The sequence below is a fragment of the Sciurus carolinensis genome, chromosome 3 (genome assembly GCF_902686445.1).
Source record: "Sciurus carolinensis chromosome 3, mSciCar1.2, whole genome shotgun sequence".
Taxonomy (NCBI): domain Eukaryota; kingdom Metazoa; phylum Chordata; class Mammalia; order Rodentia; family Sciuridae; genus Sciurus; species Sciurus carolinensis.
Genome location: NC_062215.1, coordinates 13,960,477 through 13,970,719, shown reverse-complemented (window position 1 = coordinate 13,970,719; position 10,243 = coordinate 13,960,477). Strand labels below are relative to the sequence as shown.

Here is a 10,243-nt window from a genome sequence, read left to right as displayed (position 1 = left end):
CCATAAAATGGAATATTATTGGACTGGGGATGTAGCTTAGTCGGTAGAGTGCCTGCCTCGCACGCATAAGGCCCTGGGTTCAATGGGTTCAATTCCCAGCACCACCAAAAAAAAAAAAAAAAAAAGGAATATTATTCAATGATAAAGCACAAAAAGACAAGAAGTAACCTTAAATGTAGATAGCTGAGTGAAAGAAGCCAATCTGCAAAGCCTACACCTACATACTCATGATTCCAACTACAGTATGTGAAACTTTCTAGAAAAGGCCAAAAGGCAAAACTATGCAGACTGTATGGGAGGCTGAGGCAGGAGGATCACAAATTCATCAACTTGGCAAGACCCTAAGACACTTAGGAAGATCCTGTCTCAAAACAAGAAGGACTAGGGATGTGGCTCAGTGGTTGAGTGCCCCTGGGTTTAATCCCAGGTACCAAAACAAAAATAACTATGGAGACTACAAAAGGATTAATGTAGTTGGAAAGGGATTGTGAGGGAGGGAGGAAAGAACAGGTAAAATGCAGAGTCTTTTTAAGGCAGTGAAACTGTTCTGTATGGTACTGTACCCATGCATTGTCTAACCCATGCATTATTTTCTAATATACATTTGGAATATGCTGGACTATGAGTTGTGCAGATCTTCCAAGTGTTCACAAACCACACTGTACATCAAAAAATGATACTCACAGGCTGGGGTTGTAGCTCAGTGGTAGAGCACTTGCCTAGCACGTGTGAGGCACTAGATTTGATTCTTAGCACTACATACAAATAAATAAATTAAGTAAAGGTATTGTGCTCATCTACGACTAATAAAAATCTTTTTTAAAAAAATCACACTCATTATACAACCTATGTCATCAGGAAAATGTTTATTTGAAAACTGCCAAGCTCCTGGTGGTGCACACAAAGTATCAATGTTTAAAATGTTTTCTTGAAAGTTTGTTTCATTCACAACAAAGAGTGTCTATTATTTTCTTGGAGTGACATGCTTATTCTTTTCACTTTCTAAAAAATACCTAGAAAATGCCCGAGTTCAAACAATCATACTTCCCTTTAACAAATCAGCTAGTTCGGCCTACACTCCAACATCCCACTAATGTTTTCGAGACAACCATCATATTTTAGGATGGGGTAGAAGAGGTTTATGAATACTTTCCAGTTTCTTAAACATATGTGCTTGAGAGTTAAGACTTAATACAATTAATCATTCTTTTTTTTTAATTTTAGTTGTCAATGGACCTTTATTTTTTTTTACTTATATGTGGTGCTGAGAATCGAACCCAGCACCTGCTAAGCAAACACTTTATCACTGAGCTATAACCCCAACCCCAAATAATTATTCTTATAGCTTCACCTACCACATTGCTAAGTGAAGTTGTTTTTCCCCTCTTCCCATGTCATGAAGGTGAAGAGTTTGACTACTAGTAGCCCACTGCCTCAATTTGCTGTGCCAGTTTTTCACATTATTGCTTCTGCCACATCATCAATACAAATGTCAACCAACGAATAACGCCCTAGCTTTCATGAAAAGCAATTCCTGAACGTCCCATGGGTTCACAGGCCACAGGTAATAAGAAGAGTGACATACCATACACAAAAAAAGTAAAAATATACACAAAAATGTCAATAGTGTTTAACTCCAAATGATAGAACTAGGGCTCCGTTCAATTTTTTATTATTTTTTTTAAGTTGCAAAGGACAAATATTACTCGTCCAAGAAGAAAACAAGTATTTTTAAATTCTACAAATGCAGCATCTACATGCAGCAAGCGTAGAGATATTGTGCATGGAATCAGGAAGTCTCTAAATTCTTATCCAAGATCTAGTTTTAAAATGAAGAGAAAAACCTTTCATCTGGAGGCAAAGAGGAGACGATGAGAAAAACGGATCTAGGTAAGTGGTGCGTGAGAAAGGGCAGATTAACTTTAAGTTCTGTTGGGGTGAAAAAGTCTGTTCGCCCTGGAATCGGCCAACGGTCCCCAGCACAGTCCCCAGTATATAGCAGATTAATAAATTCATCTTTGTTGAGTAAAAGCAGGAAAGAAAGGGAGAAGGCGGCGAGCTTCAGGAAGTTTAGGGCTGGGGCTCGTGTAAAGCGGAGGACCTGAAGATCTGCGAGTGCTTCCTTGCAGACGGCATTGAGGACCGTCTTTCATTGCATAGTACCAGGGGACATTGGGAAATGCAAACGCCGGGGCCTGCCCAGGACAAATGAATTCGAATACAGGAGAGAAGGGCAGGCATTGGGATTTTGCTTAGAGTTCACTGTGGCGCCTAGCGTACAGCCACTGTTCAGAACCTTTCACGAAAAAACTCAACGGAAAGGAGACCGCTCAGCTGCGGTCCGCGTGCAGCACACGAAGTTCCCGCAGTTAGGGAACTCAAACTCAGGCGCGCCGAGCGGTGAGTGACAGCTACGAGCCGAGAGCGGCGGCTAAGGGTCGACTGCGCAGGCGCATGCGATGCCAGGACGACAGCTCAGGAGGGCGCAGGCGCGCGTTGCAGCCGCTGGGGGCAGCCTCAAATCACACGCCATCCTTACGCAAGACGTTGGTGCGCGGGGGCGGTACCGCGATGATGGCATCACGTAAGGAGAAGGTGTGAGAACCCGGATTCTGTGGTGACCCAGTGGCCTAATGGATAAGGCATCAGCCTCCGGAGCTGGGGATTGTGGGTTCGAGTCCCATCTGGGTCGCACGGAGATTAGTTTTGGTGGAGAGAAAGGTGATTATAAACCCAAAAGTCGGCTTTGCAATCGTTATTTCGCTTCTCTGCAGCGATTTTGAGATCTATTGTAATACAAAGTGAGAGAAGTATCGGAGTGTTTTGAAACCACTGTAGCTTTGAGGGGAATACTAAATCTGCTTCCAAAGAGGGGCATTTACTCTCCTTTTAAAAGAATTTCCTCCAACGTTAAACAATTTTTTCCCATTTGTACAGGAGTAGCACTGCAATATGTAAAGTCTCATTTATAGAATGACAGAAACTGATAAATTTATTCTCTAAATACTGAGAAAAATGTATTTCCCCCAGCTTTATTGAGTTATAATTGACAAATATAAATTGTATATATTTACGAAGAATTTACTCTTGCTTCGTTCATACAATTTATTTGTTTCTTTTGTTTTTTGCGTTGCTGGGGATCACACCCAGGGTCTATACTGATCTCGAAAGAAAAAAAATTCTTAGGAAACATAAACTGATAACTGGACAAAGAGTATCACCTCTTTTACCGTCTAGCTTTTCTGGCTGAGCTTCGCACTGGGCAGCTACACTTGCAGGACTTTCTCCTCACCCTAATCCCAAGGGACGTGGGACAAGATCCAACTGGGCTGCCTCCAGGTTTCCACTGCTAAACAGATTTTATAGAAAAGCAACTGTGCTGTTACAACACACAAATATAATAAACATAATTTATGGTTTCTTTTCCTCAAGTATTATGAATAGTAAATTGTAATTAGAATATGGGGGTTTGGGTGCACATTCGTGCATGTGTTTTCTACAAATTATTGAAATAGAAATAGAGTTCAGACTGTTAAAGACTGGTTCAGCTAACTAACATAAACGGTTTAAACTCTTCTTGCAAACTTGTACAAAAAGAATGTCACTGAGTTAAGTCCTACTCTGAAAACAACTAAATACTAAAGTCACGGTGGTAAACTGGATTTGAGTCTCAAACAGAAAAAGGGTCTTTGGTGGAAAAATTAGTGGAATCTGAATACAGTATGAAATGTAGTTGCTAGTAATGTGCAATGTTGATTTCTTAGTTTTGACAAAGGATCATGATATGGTCACATGTTAAATCCAGAGAAACTGGATATAGGAGAACTCTGCACTATCTTGTAACTTTTCTGTAAATCTGAAATTATTCCAAAATAAAAAACTGTATTAAGACGACAATGACAACTAAACAACCAAGGGAGAATTTTAACTGACACCTTTGTCCTCCCCTTTTTAAGATTAGGAATTAGGAAGACCAGAGGATAATTTCCATCACATTCTTTCTAACTCAGAGTTGGGAGCTGGTGACCACATTAGGACTATACATGCAGTAGGCGTTTGAAAAAATCTGAACTGCACTGACTCCTGCCTGTCATTTGTAGACAACATCTGGAGGAAAATGGTGACACTGTAACCCCGGCTCCCTAAATGCAAGTATTGCTCACAGATCTTGGCGTGTGCAGATTCACCAGGCATCTGCCTTGGGTGGCTCAGTCCTCCGTGGTGCTACTGGCCTGCCTCAGTCCTCCCTTGGCACTCCCCCGCCCAGCAACTCTCTGGAAGATGTTTCTCACTCACCCACCGTAGCTCATTCAGCTGAGGTCAGCAAACATTGATGGAGTGCCTCCTGAATATCCTGGATTCAGATCACTCAATGCAAATTCCAAATTTCTCTTCCCTCCATCTCTGGTCTGTTCCTGATTCCTTCCCTCTCCTGTCTCATGAGGAGAAAATGTCCCTTCCCATGCCCAGGTCAGTCCTTCCCACTGCCTTTGCTCTGAACCTACCCCTTTCTCTTTGGGAAACTTAGCTGTCACTTAGCAGTCACTGGAAAGGTGCAAGTCATTAACTTCCCCAGCTGCCTGGGTCTTCGCCTTGCTCCTCTGCTGGCTATTTCTTCTGAGCCCCAAGGTATTTTGCAGCGTCTCCATTCCTGAAAAGCTCACCACTGGCCCTGTGGTGCCTCTCAAGAGTCCTGGTTGCCCTCTTTCCATGCAGTCAGGCAGCCTCAAGGACAATCTCCATGTGTCCAGTGGCTTCTCCACACCCTGTCCTCACTCCCTGCCTCCCAGCACGCTCCTTCCCAAGCGTGACCTGTTAGTTGGAAAATTGAAGAAATACCTCTCAGTCCTCGTCTTGCTTTTGTCTTGCCCTTGTCTTTGGTCCGTGCCCCAGTTTTCATATTCTTGGCCCAGGCTTCCAGGAGCTTCTCTTTTTCTTGTTTCTGCGAACAACTGCTCAGTAGTTCCAGTTTCCTCTTGTTGCCAATGGTGGCGGCAAATCAGGCCTGAAGCAAAGCACCTGATAACTCACCGGAAAGACAAGAGGGGAGGGGCACCCAGTAAAGAGAAGGGGAGGTGGAGCTGGAGGACCCGATTTGGGGACCACAGTAGGAAGCAAGGATACACCAGAGGACCCCAAAGTGCAAGAAGCTGGAATCGCTATGATTCTCAGAGCCAGAGGGTCATCACCAAAATAAGCACCTCTAGTGATTTTCTTCATCCCAGAGAGATGTCACTCTCTCCAGAATTAAGTTTCCAGGGGAGAGTTACGATTGGTCCAGCTTGGGTCATAGATGTTTCTTTATGTTGATTCATGAGGCCACCCAGGAACTACCCTCCTATCCACTCTTCCTACAAATAGGAAAAGCTAATTTCTTACACAGAAATTTGAGTCGAGTGCCATCGATGCTTGCCATGGTGAACACCCTTACTGTTCCCTTGCACAAATCTTGTACATTTCCTTTTCATATTCTGCATAATTATTCTATCACCACCGTGAATTTCAGGTGATGTAAACTGCAAAAGTTTCACAGGCTCCCATTTTATTTTGCAATATAAAGTGTATGCCCTTTGACATGATTGGGAGACAGAGCAAGAGACCTTGGAACAAAGTTAACAACTTTTAACGAATGGCAGGCACATCAGATTTATTACATCAAGACCGAGAGGAGTGCTCAATTCAGCAGCACATATACTAAAATTGGAACAACACAGAGAAAATTAGCAGGGCCCCTGTGCAATGATGACACACAAATTTGTGGAGCGTTCCATATTTTTAAGCTGTTTACAGTTTGGCTTGAGGAAAAAAAAAAAAAGAAGAAAGATAAAACTAAGATATATTACATAATATGGTTAAAAGTGGTTTAAAATCAACTTGAAGATTTAAAAATGCTCTGCTGTGGTAAAGGTCAATCATTTCTTTTAGCCAGATGGTTTGGTCTACTGTAGACAGTTTTACTTCCCAGGGGACATTGGGCCATGTCTGGACACATTTTTAATAATCACAAGTGGGAGGTACCCAGTGGGAGAAGTCATGGCCGTTCTTCAACATCTTATAACACACAGGACGTTCCCCAAATGAAAAAGGATCCAGGGCAAAATGCCCACAATGCCAAGATTGCCTGAGCGGTGTAGCAAGCAGGCATTGTACAGCTATATTATCGATGGGCCACATTAAAATATTTTAGGGCCTCATCCATGCCCCCATTTTTGAGATTTCTTCTAGTTCCCCAAACAGGTTCAGGGGTAAAATGAGAGAGGAAGTCAAAGATGTTTCCCACCTGAGACACTTGGGGTGAGCAGGGGGAAGCCCTGCCTCCCACAGGTCTTTCTTGAGCTTCTTGAGCCTAAGGCCTAGTTCTAAAACCCTAATATTGCTGCGCAGGACAGGCTGGCCTGTGAAGGGATAAATGTTGGAATAGGTCAGAATTCATTTGACAGTATGGAGACTGGGGTGATTGTGCCCATTAGCGTTATATGACCATGGATCCAATTGTTCGGAGAAATTAAATTATTTGAACTTTTCACTTAAAATGATCATTTTTTAATTGAGTCAGATAAATAGTATTTATTAGGGTCATGATTTATTTTTAATTATAGGCTATTTTACTTATGAATTTTTAAAAAATAATTGTTATCAACATGTAACTAACATACAATCAGAAAAACTCACCCGTGTGTGCAGATTAGTGCTCACAAACTGAACACATTTGTATCATCTGCACTCAGACCATGAAACTAGTCTGGTAGTAGTGGTGCTCGCCTGTAATCCTAGCAACTGGGAAGGCTGAGGCAGGAGGATCCCAAGTTGGAGGCCAGCCAGCCTGGGTAATTTAGCGAGACTCTGTCTCAAAATAAAATTTAAAAAATGAAGGTTTGGGGTTGTAGCATGGTGGTACAGAGCCCGTGAGTTCAATCCCCATACCGTAGTAAAACACAGGTCTTGGCTCACTATTGACTCCCCTTCTACTGCTACCTCGTACTTCTAACAATATCGATTAGTTTGGCCTATTTTTAAGACTTGGTTACATTGGAATTTTAATGTTTGCAACGAACATTTGAGTAAATACAAATCTTTATTAGTATTGTATTAGTGCAGGTTTTCAAAACTCATTTAGGAATGCCAGAAACTATAGCAGAATCCATATGAAAATACAATGCAATAGCATTAATTTTCAAATTTTTGCTTTTTAAAGTTGCACCATACTCCAGCCTTAAAAATGGGTAATGATGCTAGTTTTTCCTACTCTCGGGAATTCCGCGGCGGCAGCACGTGGGATGAGAATCAGAGCCTCAAGCAACACCTTCAGTGGAGGGAGGTTGAAAACTCCAACCTCAAGGGGAAAAGGATTGGCGGAGGCTCCTGGCCGCGAATCTCAGGAGCGGCCAGCAGAGGGCGCCTCTCCAAGGTGAGGGTCGCACCCTGCGGGGCTGAACAATAATCCCTTGTTCGTAAGGACAGGCTGGGGTGTGCGCACTGCGCCTCTTTCTCTCAGGGCAGACTCAGGTTCTGCGTCTGCATTTGCCTCCCTTGCCTGCAAGGCTTCTGCAAACCCTACCTCCCTGGATCTAGACAACGCCAGAATGCGCGGGTCCAGAATGTGGAGGCGGGCGGTGGGCGTGGCCCTTCTCCAGCCACTCGCAGCTGGCCGGCCCCCAGAAAGGGCGGAGTGACAAAGGTTTATTGTTTCAAGCTGCTGAATGTTGGGATGATTTGTTATGCAGTAATAGATAACCAATACACCGTGGAAGGCCTCTAATAATTAGATAATAAATAACAAGAAGAAAGTTTTGCTTCTCTTGCCAGAGATCTGGAACACAGTGGGTGCGGAGGTCCTAGTGGCCGAGGGAAAAATGTTGAGACCAGGAAACGGTGAGGGTTCCATTCAGGTGGAGGCTGAGGCTGCCCACCCGGGTCATCCAGGGCTTGTCCTGCTGCTGCATCAACAGGCAAAGAAGGGGACCACTGAATACGGGCTCAGTGTATGCCCCCTCAAATTCACATGGCGAAGCCCTAACCCTCAGGGTGATGGCATTGGAAATCTGGCCTTTGAAAGGTGCTTAGGTTCGGATGAGGTTAGAGCCCCCGAAAGGATCAGTGTCTTTATAAGAAGAGATGTGTACAACCATAGAAATGAAAAGTTGTACCCCATTTGTGTACAATCAATCAAAATGCAGTCTGTAAAAATAAAAGATTGTCATAATTTTAAAAAAGAGCCGTATACAAGAAATACCTATTAATTGCAGAATAATTGGATATCACAAATAAGCAAAAAGAAAACCTCAACTATAATCCTGTTTAGAAATAACTAAATAGTTTCACATATCAATTTCCAAACTTTTTCTATGCAGGTATGTACATGTAAATATGTTACATAATTTCTGAATCTAAACGTGGGATGATGGTATACAAGTAATTTTTTGTTTACAGATACATTTTTATGACATGGTTTTTAAAACTTTAATACCTATTAACCTATTTATAATTCAGTAATTACAGGATTCCATAATAATTTTAAATGACCAAGTTCCTGGATGCTGTATTGTTGGGTCAAAGCCTATGACCATTTCCACATTTTTGCTACATATTGCTGACTGGACACCCAGATGCATCACCTCAGTTCACACAGAGCAGCAGTTAGTATAGGAATGTTATAACACCTATTTCCCCACATTTGAAAATCACCAGCATTTTACGTTCTTGCTGTTCTAAAGTTTTGTTTGTTCGTTTGTTTTTCCTTAAGATTTCTTTTGTCTTATGTGGCTTTTCTTTGATCACTGATAATACTACACATTTCCCCCACAGGTTTACTGTCCATTTGTATTTCTTCTTTCGCTAATTGCCTGTTCATATGATTTGTCTATATATGTTGTAAATATTTCATCAGAATATTTTGTTTAATATTTAACTTTTTACTGATTTTTTTTCCCACAGAACTTTTAAATTTTGTACAGTAAAATCCATCAGTCTTTTGTTTACCAATGTCCCTGGTGTCTTTTGGGCTATTCTTAGAAGACTTTCTCCAGGCCAGGCTCAGTGGTGCACACCTGTAATCCCAGCGACTTAGGGAAGCTGAGACAGGAGGATGGAGAGTTCAAAGCCAGCCTCAGCAACTGTGAGGCACTAAGCAACTCAATGAGACCCGGTCTTTGCACAAAACATACAAAATAGGGCTGGGGATGTGGCTCAGTGGTTGAGTTCCCCTGAGTTCAGTTCCCGGTAAACCCCCTTCCCCCCACACACACACAAAAAGAAGACTTTCTTCAATTAAAAAAAAAATCACACACACATACATAAAATTATACGTATACATATGGAGAGACAGAGAGAGAGAAAGAGAGAGAGAGAGAAGGAGAGAGAGAGAGTGTTATGGGGGGGGTCCCCCACTAGCAAGGACTTCAGTCTTCTTCCAAAACCCAGCAGGAGTCTACAGCTGCCAGCCAGTGCATGAACTATGAACTGGAAAGCAGACCCTCCCCCAGCTGAGCCTGCAGGTCAGACTACAGCCCCAGCCCGCAGACCAACCGAAACGTCCTGGGCAGAACACCAGTTAAGCCAGTGCCAAACTGCCAGCCTACTGAAAGTATGAAATAGCATGCTTATTGTTTTAATCTGCAGAATGTTGGGATAATGTGTTCTGTAGCAATAAATGACTAACACAGAATGGAAGGCCTCTCAAGCCCTTCTTTCTCCAATTTCCTGCCTTCCCCAAGGACCAGTTCATTATCCTGAACCTGGAGCTTCTACCAATCTCTTGAGCATTTTTTTCCTATTGTGACTATTCCAACTACTATTATAAAAATAGCTTAGAAATGAATTTTGAAGGTTATTGTTTGTTTGCTTTTATTTCTGGTACTGGAGCTTAAACCTGGGGGAACTTTACCACTGAGTTATATCCCCAGTCCTTTTTATTTTTACTTATTATTTGTTTGTTTACTTATTGTTGTGTTGGGGATTGAACCCAGGACCTTGTGCATGTAAGGCAAGCACTCTGCCAACTAAGCTATATTCCCAGGTCTTATTTTTATCCCTTCTTTTTTTTTTTTTTTTTCCTGTGGTGCTGGGGATTGAACCCAGGGCTTTGTGCTTGTGAGGCAAGAACTCTATCAACCGAGCTATCCCCCCAGGCCCCGGTCCTTATTTTTATTTTTTAATTTCAAGGTAGGGTCTCACTAAGTTGCTGAGGTTGACCTCAAACTTGTGATCCTTCTGCCTCAACCTCCCAAATAGCTGGAACTACAGG

The 10,243-nt window shown here is 42.4% G+C and overlaps 2 non-coding genes across 2 annotated transcripts; both read left to right on the top strand.

Annotated features, from left to right (window-relative positions):
- The first annotated feature begins 2,619 nt into the window (after nt 1–2,619).
- Trnar-ccg (transfer RNA arginine (anticodon CCG)) lies at nt 2,620–2,692 on the top strand. The gene has a single exon. It is a non-coding gene; the product is annotated as a tRNA-Arg (tRNA).
- Nucleotides 2,693–5,670: 2,978 nt separating this feature from the next.
- Nucleotides 5,671–5,777, top strand: LOC124981458 (U6 spliceosomal RNA). Its single transcript, XR_007107982.1, has one exon. It is a non-coding gene; the product is annotated as a U6 spliceosomal RNA (small nuclear RNA).
- Nucleotides 5,778–10,243: the final 4,466 nt, after the last annotated feature.